We start from the raw sequence: 16,887 nt of genomic DNA, 5'->3' as shown, positions 1-16,887 counted from the left end.
TTCGGGATGTCAGCGCAGAACCATTGTTCTCTTCTTCTTTTTCTTCTTCTTCTTCTTCTTCTTCTTCTTCTTCTTCTTCTTCTTCTTCTTCTTCTTCTTCTTCTTCTTCTTCTTCTTCCCTTAGACGCAGAACTAATTCTACGGTCAAAGGAATGATATTCTTGTTCGGCTTACGAGCCGTCCTCTTCTTCGGTTTTTTATCTTCGGGGACGGGGGCTCTTTTCCTCTTATTATCTTTCACCGACTTTGGGACAGAGGCCTCTTCCTCTTCCTCGACGGATGAGGGCCTCAAAACCGCATCTTTGCCCACGCCTACACACGAAAAATTTTATTAAAGTGTGTGAAAAACATCTTATTCAAATTACCAAAAGATACGAGAAATGTGCTTGCCGTGATTTTTGGCCTCACATCGGCCCTTCGACAAGTCGCGCCATGAGCGCTCGGCGTAGGAAGAGGTCGAAACCAGATCACGTACCAAGTTCTTGAGATCGGGCACTGTGCCGGGCATCTAGGTAACCGCTGCATCACAAAAGGGGAATATTGGTGAAGGAAATGAAAGGATAATATAGTAGGATATAACAACAGAATTACACTTATGCTTCATGTTCCACTCCTCGGGAAAAGGCATCTTTTCGGTCGGAATCAGGTCCGAAGTCCTTACTCGAACGAATCTGCCCATCCAGCCTCGATCCTTATCCTCGTCTATACTCGAGAATAGAGCCTTGGTAGCTCTACGTTGGAGTTTTATTAACCCTCCTCAAAAAAGGCGAGGACGGTATAATCGGACAAGATGATCGAGGGTGAAAGGCATCCCCTCGATTTTACTCACAAAATATTGGATCAAAATAACGATCTGCCAAAAGGAAGGATGTATCTGGCCTAGGGTTATTAGGTATTTACGATAAAAATCTATGATAACGAGGTCGAGGGGACCTAACGTGAAAGGGTAAGTATACACGCTTAAAAATTCTCTCACGTGAGTAATAATATCCTCTTCGGGAGACGGCACTACCATTTCTTTGTTCTCCCAATTACAATCTTTTTTCATCCGCTCGATATGCTCCCGGGTTATCGAACAAATATATCTCGATACGGGCTCACATCGGCCAGGAATCGGCGAACCTTTATCGAGTTTGAAATCGGAGGTAAGAACACACGCCACCGAAATGCACTCCTCAGGCCGTGGATCTACCGGTGTTTTGTCGGTGGCGGATTGGGAAGAGAAGCTTTTTCTTTTGGGGGGATGGTTTTTGATGTCTTCACCATTTTGGATTTAAAGAACGTGACAAAGATTTGGTGGTTTAGAAGAAGAATTTTGTAACGAAGAATCACAGATTTGCGAATAAACTCACAGAATACGAAAAGGAACTTGGGAAATTTGGAAGATTGAAGATGTAAAAGTGGTAAATGATAAAAGGAAGGGCTATTTATAGATTAAAGCAATGGCAGTTCAGTATCAGCGGTGGCCGACCACCGTCTCACATGCATTAAATGCCTTGAAAGACTAAATCGACGGGATAATTATCACGTGCATCATGGTCGAGCCCAATGTCAACGTCAGCTTATAATCCGATCGAGCCGTTGAAAAATTATATCGTTTCTCACCACATCCTTCCCGAGAAACGAGGGGACTATTTGTATACGGTCGAAATAGATTTCGGCTTTCGTACGATTGATCGAGGTCAAAACGTAATGGATCGGAGTAAGACTTCGAGATGGGTTCCGAAGATGGTACAAACAAGCTTCGAGCCCGAGGGACTGATCAATGTCGAGCTCGATATCATTATCAAGCTCGAATCCAAATCGAACTATGATGCAAAGTAAAGTTATCGAGCTTATGATTCAGAGACCGACCAACACTGACCCCGAATCAATGCAAGGATCCGAGTCAGAATAGAGCTCAAGTTAAGACTGAGAGCTCGAGTCAAGACCGAAAACTCGAGTCAATATCGAGCTCATAGACAAGAGTCGTTGCAATCCCACTAGAGGAGAGAATCCTAGCAGGAATTATGAAAAAGCTGATTTATCTTGGGTCTCCCACTATATATTTTTAATTATATCTAAAGTAAGATCCATCTACTATAAAGTGGGTGGTTATTATTTATGTAAGCACCAAGTTTTTGCTTACATTGTAATTCAAGCACCATATTCTCCTATAGTGAAGAGTTGTTCTTTTAAGTTTCATAAATTGATTCAACATGTTGAGTCCTAAAAATCATTTTCTTTACAACCTTGTTTACTTTGCACTCTTTGCAATCCATATTTGATATTTCTATTTATCCTTACGGTTTGTATTAAGCTATACCATATATCCTTATAACTACATACAAATTTAACTCTATCCGTTTTTCGGGTAAACAAAAGTAAAGAAAAAGAGGCAATGCATGCGAAATACTGCTCTTTACTTGTGGAACTTGGAGTTTCTTCCTCTCAATCATCAGCAAAAGTACATACAAAAGCTAAGTGGTTAGTGACTAAAGAATATGCATATTTGCAAATAAGTAATCACAGTCAACTAATTATTCAATTAATATAACTAAGTATTCAAGCAAACAAAGATAGATCAACCACAATTAATGTTAGGTTTCAACGTACGCACAACAACAACAATCCAGTGAAATCTCATTAGTAGGGTCTGGGGAGTGTAGTGTGTACACAAGCCTTACCCCTATCTCGAGGGATAGAGAGGTTGTTTCAACGTACCACACGAAAAAAAAAAAAATAGTAATAGTTTCATCGAAAAATATAATTTTCGTGGTGCATGGGAGTTTAATTTTGTCCAGCCGACTGACAGAAGTATTTGAGGGTGTAAATGATGGATTAATCTATATGGTTAAACAATCTTTATAGCCTCTGGTCCATTATTATACAGACGTTGAATAACTCTATCAAATTTATATCGCATTCTAAAAGCAACATTATGCTTAATACCTTCCTGCATTTGTATAGGGATGTCTCTGATTATGCTTTAGTGCGGTGATGATGACCAGACACTTCTTAGTTGGTGGAAATATTAGCATCTATCGGATCATCATATTGGACATATATATCTATGTTTTGATGTCATTGTTATTGTCTTTTGAGTGAGTTTAGTGCTAAATATGCCAACTATGCTTAATATTTAATTTATGGGCCAACTGTGAGACTAAAGCCCACGCCAACTGGGGAACTCAAAAGAGAAAACTACCTTATATGGCCGTCCAAAAAACTTATTTGCCCAAAGTTTTGCACGTAACTCGAAATATTCGGTCGGATAAAATTAATATCAAATTATAACTCATCGGATAAAACCAACAGATAAAAGACAAAAGTAAATTTTGGTACAACTTTTTTATCTTCCCTAGATATTTTTCCTTCCCAACACCAAATTATTTTCTCTTTCTTACGTATCACACTTGACGATTTACTCTTTCTATTTTTTTTTTACTTTTTTCTTCAATTCTTTTAATTCTAACACCTTTTTTCTCTTACTTTTACTTTTTTTAATACTATTTAATATTGGATTTAGCGATAATTTTATTATAGTTTTGTAGAAAAGTTTTATATATATATATATATATATATATATATATATATATATATATATATATATATATATATATTGTATCCTAAGTTCGACAGTGTATCCTTAGTATATATTGAGTGCTAATATGTGTGTGTGTATATGTATGTATAAAGTTGTACATACAGGATAATTTTAATAAATTATAGTTTTGTAGAAAAATTATATACATATTATTTTATATATATATATATATATATTATTTTGCAATGTATAAATATTGGATATATATATATTGTATCCTAAGTTCTACAGTGTATCCTTAGTGTATATTGAGCCTATCTCGAGTGTGCTTGTGTATCTAAAGTGTATATTTAGTGTATCCCAAGCGTATTTTGTATAATGAATGTATAATTTGTCTAAGCAATGTATCAAATTTGTATACACATGTGTATTGTCTAATATGTAAACATAGTGTATATAAATTATATACACATTTTGTATGTGTAATGCGTGCACACCATATATTTAGAGTGTATCATGTATTTTGAAATATATTCCCAATGTATCATTAATGTATTCCGAGTGCTTTTGTGTATTCAAAGTGTATAGTGATAGTCTATTGTATATAAATTGTACAGTAACAGTCTATTTTATATATTTTTTGTATAGTGTCAGTCTTTTTTATAAATATTTTGTATAGTAAATCTATTTTGTATATTGTTGTATAGTGACAGTCTTTTTTGTATATATTTTGTATAGTGACATCTATTTTGCATATTTTTTGTATAGTGATAATCTTTTTTGTATATATTTTGTATAATGACATCTATTTTGTATAGCGACACTCTTTTTTGTATGTATTTTGTATAGTGACATCTATTTGTATATATTTTATATAGTGACAGTTTATTTAGTATATAAATTATATAGTAACAATCTATTTTGTGTATTTTGTGTATAGTGGCAGTCTATTTGTATATATATTTTGTATAGTGAGAGTCTTTTTTTGTATATTGAATGACTACACATTTGTAAAACCAATCATTACATAATTGATGTGATGCCTCTTACTGTGATTTTTAATTATTTATTGTCTATTAGTGTATCCGGTAATTGTAACAAATGGAGTATACTCGACGGGTCCTATGTGTGAACCTACGTAGTATTATATAAATAAAATTTCCAGTTTCTCAAAAGTAAAAAAAGAAAAGAAAAAAAGGAGTATACTCCAGAATTCTGAAAAGGAAAGATGCAAAACAAGCAAAAACGAAAAATTATTTTTTGTGAAAATTGCATATAATTATCGGTGGACAGCTGGAGTTTGTTTTTGAAATGCCTACAGACCCCAACAAGACTTCTTTATGATCTCCTCCACCTTCATGTCCGTTGAATCTGTCGCCGTCTCAATTAAAGCACTAAAGCCGTAAGCTTGCTATTTTACACTTATCTTCTTCTTCGGCGAATGGTAAAGCAGTAGCAACTCGAGCTCTGCACAGTAATTTGCCACGAGAAGATAATCTCCTTCACCCTGCTACTTCTGAAGTATATTCAATTCTGCTCCGATTATCCTGTTGATCATTCTTATTTCGTGGGATATTTGAAATTCTTGGGAAAAAATAGAACATTTGTTGAAGAAAAACATATTTTTTTCTTGTAAATTTTCCTCACTCCAATTGATGAGAAAACAGGGGGGGGGGGGGGGGGGGGAGGAAGTTAGGACATAGTTAAATCCTCCGTTTGTCAATATCAGTGGACAGTTATCCATTCCGGCAAACTCCAGTTTGTCAATTTCGGTAGCTAGCCGCTAGAATAATTTTTTAGCTATAAAATGTATATTGTAAATTTTGGCTACCGGGTGTTATAAGTTTGGCCCGAATAAATATAAATGAATTTTGCTCTAACTCAAAACAGCTCACGCCCCAGCGCAAAGACACAAGGGGCAATTTGGGGGCATGTCGTAACACGAGAGAAAGGAAATTTTTTGGCAAAAAATTGAAGGTTAGTCTTGTGGAACACAAGATTTTAATCAGTAAAAAAACTTTCTTGTGACTGAAATCAAAGCCTTTCCTATTTTATTGCTCTATGGATTATATTTTGTTGAATTTTCTTGTGATAGAATGGGTTGTAACTGAACGCCCATATAGGTTTTTGATAGAACCAATTATTGGCCGAAAATTTTGTAAAACGAGCACGGACTAGTCATTTTTCGGACATGAAATCAAAAAATAGCCAACGTTTGCGAAACTATTAAAAAATAGCCACTGTTTTACTGAAATACGGAAAGTTTCAGCATAATATGTGAAATTATGAAGCTCCTGCGTATAAACTTTTAGCGTATTATGTTAGAACTCCAGCACACGGAAAGTTACAGTATAATATGCTAGATTATGGAGCTCATGCATATAAACTTCCAGCATATTATGATGGAACTCCAACACATTATAAAATGGCAAAATACATAAGTTGGCACCCGAATTATGGACCAAATCTTTGTTACGCACTTTCTGTGGGCGAAAATAATATTACACAATCAACCTTTTAAAAGTGTGTCTAAGACACGCCATTTTTTTCTTGACTACTTTACCTAAATATGGGTAATGTCACGTACCAATAAGGTCGTAACACGTGTCATTAACATAAATAAAAAAGGAAATATAAAATTACACATATACTCTCATCTTCTTGGACCCACATCTCTTCCACCTCCGTCCCCTCCTCCATGGACCATCCGAAAAATTAGAACACACAATTCAATCCAAAAATTAAGAGCCCAAGTGATTTAATCTCAAAAAAAAAATAAAAGCATCAAAAGCCAATAAACCATGTCAAACCACCGTATCATCACCACAACAAGGCCGTTGTTAAAAAAAGAAAACAAGCATTTTTACAGAGAAGTTAAAATGAAGCAGCCTACAAGGTGGAACTAATTAAATTTGACGATGAAAATTGCAGAAAAGGAAATAATTTCGAAAAGAATCTAAGCGAAAAGGAAAATGAATTGAAAGAGTGTCATAGACAATTGCTGAAAGCTCCTGAACTGGGCTGTAAAGGAAGAATTAATAATTGAATATGCATTACTCCGTTTACGGGACAGCCTGCTGAGACTGGAGCATTGTACAGGAAGGAGGAGGAGGCATCCAATATTTAACTTTGAATTTTGATTTTACTGTTGATGATTTTAGGTTTTGCTCCATAGCCACAGTCGGAGAAATAAGAAACAGTATATTTTGCTCCATTTCTATAAATTTCAAGAATTGAATTCATAAACATTTTATAGCTGTATTCAATTTCCAAAGAGAACTGGATGACTAGTAGTAGTTCTATAATAATAACAAGGTAACTGGAGTAGCTAGCAAGAGTTCTATCCACATTTCGGCCTCTTATACTCTACAGATTTTACAGTTAAAATGTCTACGCCTTTACTTTCAATATCTGCTTAATAGCCGAAATTACTCACAAGAAAAAAAAAGCTATATTAATTGAAAAATTTGCGATGACAAAATTTTATTAAGTGGGAATGAAATTAAACATATAAAAAAGGAGGCTAGAGAATGAAAGATATTGAAAGCTTGAGATTAATGCAAAATATTTATATTTAAGAGGAAATCAGAAGTACTGATTTTCAGAAAGAAAAAGAAAAGAAGGGATTTGGGGGCGGGGGTGGGAGTGGCTGGCTGGCGGACGAGAGAGACAGAGGAAGGGTGTGGAAGATGAGAGAATTGCTGACACGTGGCATTAGATAAATAATTATACAGTATTTTTATTGGTAGACGCGCTTCTATTGTGGTGTTTTACACCTGCTGAATCCCAATCAAAGAAGGTGTGTATTAGACACACTTTCAAAAGGTTGAGTGTGTAATATTATTTTTGCCCTTGGTCCAAAATTTCGAAACTCCAGCATATTATGCTGGAATATTTTCGATTTTTAAGATTATTTTTGTTCAGATTTTATCTTTACATGAAAAGTGGTCAAATTTCGATTACTTTTAAAATTGTGGCTATTTTTTAATTATCAGTTATAACTATGGCTATTTCTGTTTTTTCGAATTGTTTTGATTGCTTCTTGATAGATTAGTCTTAATCTAGCTAGCCTTTATTTGTTTAATCATAAAATAATTGTATTTAATTGAGAGCTCTCAATTGAGTGTGCCCTAGTTGGGGCTTTTGCATCTATATCCGGTTTTGGAGTCACAATTGAACCTATACTCACTTTGTAAAAACGTTTGCAAGCGTACCCACTTTACGATCAACTTTAGACTTATCGAGTCTGAAGTTAAAAAAAATTAGTCTGAAGTGAAAAAATTGCACTTCAAATGCACTTAAGGCCAAATAGGTCTGAAGTGCAACCACTGGTTTCATGCACTTAAGGCCAATAAGTTTGAAATGAAAAATTGCACTTCAGATGCACTTAAGGCCAAAAAGTCTAAAGTGCAACAAACATTTTCATTCACTTAAGGCCAATAAGTCTGAAGTGAAAATTTGTACTTCAGATGCACTTAAGGCCAAATAGGTCTGAAGTGTAACCAATGGTTTCACGCACTTACAGTCAATAAGTCTGAAGTGAAAAATTGCACTTCAAATGCACTTAGGGCCAAAAGATCTGAAGTGTAATTTTTCACTTCAGATGTACTTAAGGCCAAAAGGTATGAAGTGCAACAAACGTTTTGCTACACTTAAGGCCAATAAGTCCGAAGTGATAAATTGCACTTCAGATGCACTTAAGGCCAAAAGGTCTGAAGTGCAATAAACGTTTTGCTACACTTAAGGCCAATAAGTTTGAAGTGAAAAATTACACTTCGGATGTACTTAAGGCCAAAAGGTATGAAGAGTAAAAAATATTTTGCTACACTTAAGGCCAATAAGTCTGAAGTAAAAAATTGCACTTCAGATGCACTTAAGTCCAAAAGGTCTGAAGTGCAACCAACGTTTTTATGCACTTAAGGCCAAATAGGCCTGAAGTGCAAGTTGCCCAGAAATAGAAATTTGTTCTTCGAATTATAACAATCCAGTATACGATTTAATACCTAAATCTACTCCAAATGAGCTCAAATTTGAAACATAACCTCCAAATATTATTAGGAACAAACCCCAATTATCAATTTGTCAAAACAACAATAAATCTAATGAACCCATTTTGCAATTAAGAAAAAGAAGAAGAAGAAGAAGAAACCCTAAGCAATAGTAAAAAATAAAGCATCATAACAGCTCACCATTGTAAAATATCATAAACTACATTAAAATATGTTCACAACCACCATATAAAATTATTGTCACAAGAAGAAGAAGAAGAAGAAGAAGAAGAAGAAGAAAGAAAGAAAGGAGGAGGAGGAGGAGGAGGAGGAGGAGGAAGAAGAAGAAGAAGAAGAAGAAGAAGAAGAAGAAGAAGAAGAAGGAGGAGGAGGAGGAGGAGGAGAAAGATGCCTGAATTTATTTAAAAAGTGGGTACAAGTTAAAACTTTTTTAAAAAGTGGGTATAGATTAAATGGGGGCGACCAAATAGAGCGCCCCGTGCAATTTTTACGCTCTGGTACCTTAATTTGAATGTGGAAAAGGGATGTTAAGATTGGATTATTTAAACAACAACGTTTTAGATAAAATAAGGAATTATTGATCTGATTTAGTGATATGTTTTAAATTATGATAAATCAACTCGCTGTAATCATTATTGCGCGAAATTATAGGAATATTAAGTTACTTGGGAAGGATAAATTAAGAAATATTATGTTAGTAATCTGAAGATTCTAATAGTAACTTTAGAACCCATGGTTAATAGAATGTGTGAGAAAGAAATAAGAGAGAACACAGCTTAATTGTTCCCTTAAGCTACTGAAGTTTAAGTAGCTACATTTACATGTCCTAATAAATAAAAATCAGTACATAATTACAATATATAGGGAGAAAATTAAGATATATGCTATATTTATGATGTTGTTGAATATTCACATGATTCTAATACTCCCCTCAAACTGATCGTATATATCAAGCTTGCTACATATATCTTTTGAGTGAGCCCGTTTGGACATAAGAAATTTTTTTCTTTTTTTCCAAAAACAATTCACTTTTTTTCGAAATCAGCGTTTATTCATAAAATTTCTAACTTTCACTTGAAGATGCATTTTAGAAAATTTGAAAAATATGAAAAACTGCAAAAAACTGTTTTTCAAATTTTTTACTCAAATCACTCACAAAACTTCAAAAACAACACAAAATTATATTTATGTTCAAATACATCTCTAAATTTCAAATACCATTTTCACTTGAAAAATATTTTCCCCCTATTTTGGAATTTTATAATTCTTATGTCCAAACACCCACTTAGTGAATATATTTTGCAAGTTGATCATTTGATCACACGAACTTTATGATAATGTCTTCCAAAAGTAAAATGACAATCAATTCTATGTGTTAGGTCGTTCTCATGAAATACTAGATTTGCTGCAATATGAAGTACAACCTCATTATAACATAGAAGTACCTTTTTTACCAATCTCTCTAAATTTTTCTTGCAATGATATTTTATTTCATACTACGATGACCCAAAATGTTATCTTTAAATTTAATAAGTAATTATGTATTCTAAGATCTCAAAAAGCACTAATTATCATTTCTCGACTTGCGTACGCAGTCCGTACAATTTTTCAGAATGTTTTTGTATGAAAAATGGATTAAAATATGAAATAGAGCTTTAAAACTCAATTGAGTTGACTTTGGTCAACATTTTGAGAAAACGGACTCGGATTAGTATTTTGACAGTTCTGATAGGTCCGTATCGTGATTTGGGACTTGAGCGTATGCCCGAAATCAAATTCCGATGTCCCTAACCCGAGATATGGAATTTTGATAAAACATTAAAAGCCTGAAAGCTTAATAATTTTTTTAAGAATTTACTGATGTTGATTTATTGACACCAGGTCCGTATTTTAGTTTCGGAGCCCGGCATAGGTCCACTATAATATTTATGACTTGTCTGTCGAATTTGGTGAGAAAAGAAGTTGATTTGACATGATTCGGACGTCTGGTTGTAAAAATATAAGTTTTAAAGTTTTCTTGAAAATTTTCTTTGATTTGGTATCCGATTTGTAGTTCTAGGTATTAGTTTAGCGATTTGATCGTGCGAGCAAGTTCGTATGATATTTTAGGACTTGTGTGCATGTTTGCTTTGGAGCCTCGAGGGCTCGGGTGAGTTTCAGATGGGCTACGGGATGATTTCAGACTTAAAAAATCTGGTTTTCTGCAGACTTCAGGCTTCTGGTGTGTTCTTCTTCGCGTTCACGAAGGTACTGTCGCAAACGCGAAGAGCAAATTGGGGATGACACATTTTGTAATTCGCGTTCGTGACAAAGTAAACGCGTTCGCGAAGGCTTGAGGCGCAAAGCTTCGCGTTCGCGAAGGAAAAGAGGCTAACTAGGAAATTGCCTTCGCGTTCGCGAAGGGCATCTCGCTTTCGCGAAGGCCAAGCCAGGCAAGCTTCGCGTTCGCGAAGTAGCCCTCGCGTTCGCCAAAAGTAAAATTGGGCAGCACGAATTTTGTGCTTCGCGAACGCGAGGCACTTACCACTTTCGCGAAGGGTAAAAATCCGAGAAACAAAACTTAAGTTCTGAAAATGGGGTTTCGACCCATTTTCAATCATTTTTAATTTTTGAGCTCGGGTAAGGCGAATCTTGGGCGATTTTTACGGAAAAATATTGGGGTAAGTGTTTCTTATCCTATATTGATTATATTTCATGATTCCATAGTCATGTATATCATGAATCTGTGAATTTATGGAAGAAAAAGCAGATTTTTATAAAATCTTCCAAAAAAAGAAAAATTTAAGATTTGAAGGTCCATTTGATATCAGAATTGGATAATTTTTGTATGATTGAACTCGTAGAGGAACGAGTGTTCGGATTTCGCGAGTTTTTTCGAGATTTGAGACGTGGGTCTCACTATCAAATATTTAAATAAATTTCAAATTTCTTTCCAGAAAATTAATAAATTCATATGATTCGTATTGAGTATATCGAATTGTTTGTGAATACATTTGAAGCTTTTGGAGACAAATTTAAAAAGAAAAGTTGTCGTCGAGTAATTGATTGGAATTTGCAAAGCGAGATAAGTATCGTGGTTAACCTTGACCTGAGGGAATAGAACCCTTAAACTATTTCTTATGTGAAATGCATGTGAACGACGTATAGGCGAGGTGACGAGTGTCTATACGTCGTCAAATTAATTGTTTGCATAATTACTTAAAAAATCATAAATCGTTTTAAATTATGAATTAATTATTATAATAATTATTTCTCTCCTATTCTTTGTCAAATATTCATTCTCGAATTCCTGCATTAATTGTTACATGCTATTTGAATTATATGTCTTAATTGTTATTTGACATTTAGCATATTAAATATTAAACTGACTATTTTCTCCGTGATTTTCATAATAATTTGCTATTTGTCATTGTTTGTTTTATGCTTTTCCAGCTAGGCCTGAGGCCGAGTCATCTGATGCTGTGATCACATGTATTATTCTAGTTTGTCATAGAGATGCTTCAGTTTTATTTGATTCATGATCTACTTATTCCTATGTGTCCTCCTATTTTTTTTTTCATATTTGGTTGTGCCTTGTGATTCTATGAGTGCTTCTGTGTGTGTATCTACACCGGTGGGAGACTCTGTTGTAGTAGATCATGTCTATCGTTTGTGTGTGGTTACTATTGGTAATTTGGAGACTAGTATGGATCTTCTACTTCTTGATGTGGTAGATTTTGATGTCATCTTGGGTATGGATTGGATGTCCCCTTATCATGCTATATTAGATTGTCATGCCAAGACGGTGACCCTAGCTATGCCGGGGTTACCTCGATTATAGTGGAAAGGAACTCCTGATCATTCTGCCAGCATGGTTATTTTTTATATTAAAGCTCGACGTATGGTAGAGAAAAGGTGTCTAGCCTATTTGGCTTATATTCGTGATCCCAGTGCGGATGTTCCTTCTATGGACTCAGTACCAGTTGTTCGTGAATTTCCAGAAGTATTTCCTACAGATTTGCCGGGGATGCCACCCGACAGAGATATTGACTTCTGTATTGATTTGGCTTCGGGCACTCAGCCCATTTCTATTCCACCATACCGTATGGCCCCGCCAGAGTTGAAAGAATTGAAAGAGCAGTTACAAGACTTGCTTGATCAGGGATTCATTAGACCCAGTGTCTCGTCCTGGGGTGCACCAGTATTATTTGTAAAGAAGAAAGATGGCTCTATGCGGATGTGTACAGATTATCGACAGTTAAACAAGGCCACTATCAAAAACAAATACCCGCTGCCAAGAATTGATGACTTATTTGATCAGCTTCAGGGTGCCAAGTTATTTTCGAAGATCGATTTGAGGTCTGGTTACCATCAGTTGAAGATTAGGGCATCTGATGTCCCTAAAATAACTTTTCGGACTCGGTATGGGCATTACGAATTCCTAGTGATGTCATTTGGGTTGACAAATGCCCCAGCATCATTTATGGATTTGATGAATCGGGTGTTCAGGCCTTATTTGAATTTCTTTTGTGGTTGTATTCATTGATGATATCTTGATTTACTCCAGTAGTCGAGAGGAGCATGGGCAGCATCTTCGAAGTGTGCTTCACACTTTGAAGAAAAATCAGTTATATGCCAAGTTTTCAAAATGTGAGTTTTGGTTAGACTCAGTTGCCTTTTTGGGGCATGTTGTATCGGTAGAAGGCATAAAGGTGGATCCTAAGAAGATTGAGGCTGTTCAGAATTGGCCTAGACCTACTTCAGTTACAGAAATCCGGAGTTTCCTGGGTTTAGCAGGTTATTATCGTCGGTTCGTGGAAAGTTTTCATCTATAGCAAGCCCAATGACCAGATTAACCCAGAAAGGTGTCCAATTCAGATGGTCAAACGAGTGTGAGTTATGTTTTCAGAAACTCAAGATTGCTTTGACTATGGCACCAGTGTTGGTATTACCCACAGGTTCAGGATCGTATACAGTATATTGTGATGCATCTCACATTGGGCTTGGTGCAATATTAATGTAAGATGGCAGGGTGATTGCATATGCATCACGACAGTTGAAGGTTCGCGAGAAGAATTATCTTGTTCATGACTTAGAATTGGCAGCCATTGTTCATGAGCTAAAGATTTGGAGGCATTACCTCTACGGTATCTCGTGTGAGGTATTTACTGATCATTGTATCCTTCACTACATGTTCAAATAAAAAGATCTTAATTCGAGGCAGAGAAGATGGTTGGAGTTGTTGAAAGACTATGATATCACTATTTTGTATCACCTCGAAAAGGCCAATGTGGTGACCGATGCTTTGAGTAGAAAGGCTATGAGTATGGATAGTCTTGCGTATATTCCGGTTGGTGAGAGGCCATTAGCTGTAGATGTTCAGACTTTGGCTAATCAGTTCGTGAGGTTAGATATTTCAGAATCCAGTCGGGTTCTAGCTTGCACAGTCGCTCGGTCTTCTTTATATGAGTGCATTAGAGAGAGGTAGTATGATGATCCTCATTTACTTGTCCTTAAGGACATGGTGCAGCACGGTGATGCCAAACAGGTTGATGTGGGAGAAGATGGAGTTCTGCGAATGCAGGGTCGTATTTGTGTGCCTAATGTGGATGGGCTTCATGATTTAATTCTTATTCATCCAGGTACCGCCAAAATGTATCAAGATTTGCGGCAACATTATTGGTGGAGGAGAATGAAAAAGGATATAGTTGCATATGTAGCTCGGTGTCTGAATTGTCAGCAAGTTAAATACTTGCATCAGAGACCTGGGGGTTTGCTTCAGAGGTTAGAAATTCCTGAATGGAAATGGGAGCGTATCACTATGGATTTGGTTGTTGGACTCCCACGAACTCAGAGAAAATTTGACGCAGTTTGGGTCATTGTGGACAGGTTAACCAAATCAACACATTTCATTCGAGTGCCAGTTACCTATTCTTCAGAAAGGTTATCTGAAATTTACATTCGTGAGATTGTCCGCCTTCACGGTGTGCCCGTGTCTATTATTTCAGATCGAGGTACATAGTTTACCTCATATTTTTAGAGGGCTGTACAGTGTGAGTTAGGCACGTGGGTGGAATTGAGTACAACATTTCATCTACAGATAGACGGACAGTCAGAGCGCACTATTCAGATATTAGAAGATATGCTTCGCGCTTGTGTTATAGACTTTGGAGGTTCTTGGGATCATTTCTTGCCACTTGTGGCGTTTGCTTATAATAATAGCTACCAGTCGAGTATTCAGATGGCAACATATATGGCATTATATGGAAGGCGATACCGTTCGCCAGTTGGCTGGTTTGAACCGGGAGAGGCTCGGTTATTGGGTACCGATTTGGTACAAGATGCCTTGGATAAGGTCAAGATTATTCAGGATCGACTTTGCACAGCTCAGTCTAGACAAAAGAGTTATGCCTACCGTAAAGTTTGTGATATTGCATTCATGATTGGAGAAAGAATATTGCTCCGAGTTTCACCTATGAAAGGTGTAATGAGGTTCGGAAAGAAGGGCAAGTTGAGCCCTAGGTATATCGGACCCATTGAAATTCTTGAAAGGGTAGGTGAAGTAGCCTACAATCTTGCACTACCACCTAGTTTATCAGCGGTTCATCCGGTATTCTATGTGTCTATGCTCTATAAATATCATGGTGATCCGTCCCATGTCTTAGATTTCAGCTCAGTCCAATTGGCCAAAGATTTGACTTACGAGGAGGAGTCGGTGGCTATTCTAGCCCGGCAGGTCCTGCAATTGAGATCTAAGAGTTATCCTTCAGTTCGAGTGCACTGCAGAGGTCAGCCATTAGAGGCATCTACCTGAGAGTCCGAGTCAGACATGCTGAGTAAATATCCACACCTTTTTTCCAGCACATGTACGTTTTCTAACTCCGTTCGAGGACGAACGTTTGTTTTAGAGGTGGAGAATGTGATGACCCAAAATGTTATTTTTAAATTTAATAAGTAATTTTGTATTCTAAGACATCGAAAAGCACTAATTATTATTCCTCGACTTGCGTGCGTAGTCCGTACAATTTTTCAAAAAGTTTTAATGTGAAAAATGGATTAAAATGTGAAATAGAGCTTTAAAACTCAACTGAGTTGACTTTAGTCAACATTTTGAGCAAACGAACTCAGATCAGTATTTTTATAGTTCCAGTAGGTCCGTATCGTAATTTGGGACTTGGGCGTATGCCCAGAATCGAATTCCGAGGTCCCTAGCCCGAGATATGGAATTTTGATGAAAAATTAATAGCTTAAAAGATTAATAATTTTTTTAAGAATTTACTGATGTTGATTTATTGACATTGGATCCGTATTTTGGTTCTGGAGCCCGGTATAGGTCCACTATTATATTTATAACTTGTCTACCGAATTTGGTGAGAAATGGAGTTGATTTAACGTGATTCGGACATCCAGTTGTAAAAATATAAGTTTTAAAGTTTTCTTAAAAATTTCCTTTGATTTGGTATCCGATTCGTAGTTCTAGGTGTTAGTTTGGCGATATGATCACGCGAGCAAGTTCGTATGATATTTTAGGACTTGTGTGCATGTTTGGTTTGGAGCCTCAAGGGCTCGGGTGAGTTTCGGATGGTCTACGGAATGATTTCACACTAACGAAACCTTGTTTTCTGTAGACTTAGGAAACCTAGTTTTCTGCAGACTTCAGGCTTGAAAGATTAATGATTTTTTAAAAATTTACTGATGTTGGATTTATTGATACCGAGTCCATATTTTGGTTCTGGAGCCTGGTATAGGTCCACTATAATATTTATAACTTGTCTGCCGATTTTGGTGAGAAACGGAGTTGATTTAACGTGATTCGGACGTCCGGTTGTAAAAATATAAGTTTTAAAGTTTTCTTGAAAATTTCCTTTGATTTGGTATCCGATTCGTAGTTCTAGGTGTTAGTTTGGCGATATGATCGCGCGAGCAAGTTCGTATGATATTTTAGGACTTGTGTGCATGTTTGGTTTGGAGCCTCGAGGGCTCGGGTGAGTTTCGGATGGTCTACGAGATGATTTCAGACTTAGGAAACCTGATTTTCTGCAGACTTCAGGCTTCTGGTGTGTTCTTCTTCGCGTTCGCGAAGGTACTCGAATGCGAAGAGCAAATTGGGGCTGGCACATTTTGTGCTTCGCGTTCGCGACAGAGTGAACGCGTTCGCGAAGGGCATCTCGCGTTCGCGAAGGCCAAGCCAGGCAAGCTTCGCGTTTGCGACATAGCCCTCGCGTTCGCGAAGAGTAAAATTGGGCATTACGAATTTTGTGCTCGTGAAGGGTAAAAATCCCAAAAACAGAACTTAAGTTCTGAAAATGGGGTTTCTACCCATTTTCAACCATTTCCAATTTTTGAGCTCGGGTAAGGCGATTCTTGGGCGAT

Source organism: Nicotiana tomentosiformis, chromosome 2, assembly GCF_000390325.3.
Source record: "Nicotiana tomentosiformis chromosome 2, ASM39032v3, whole genome shotgun sequence".
Classification (NCBI taxonomy): Eukaryota; Viridiplantae; Streptophyta; class Magnoliopsida; order Solanales; family Solanaceae; genus Nicotiana; species Nicotiana tomentosiformis.
This window is presented reverse-complemented; position numbering follows the sequence as displayed.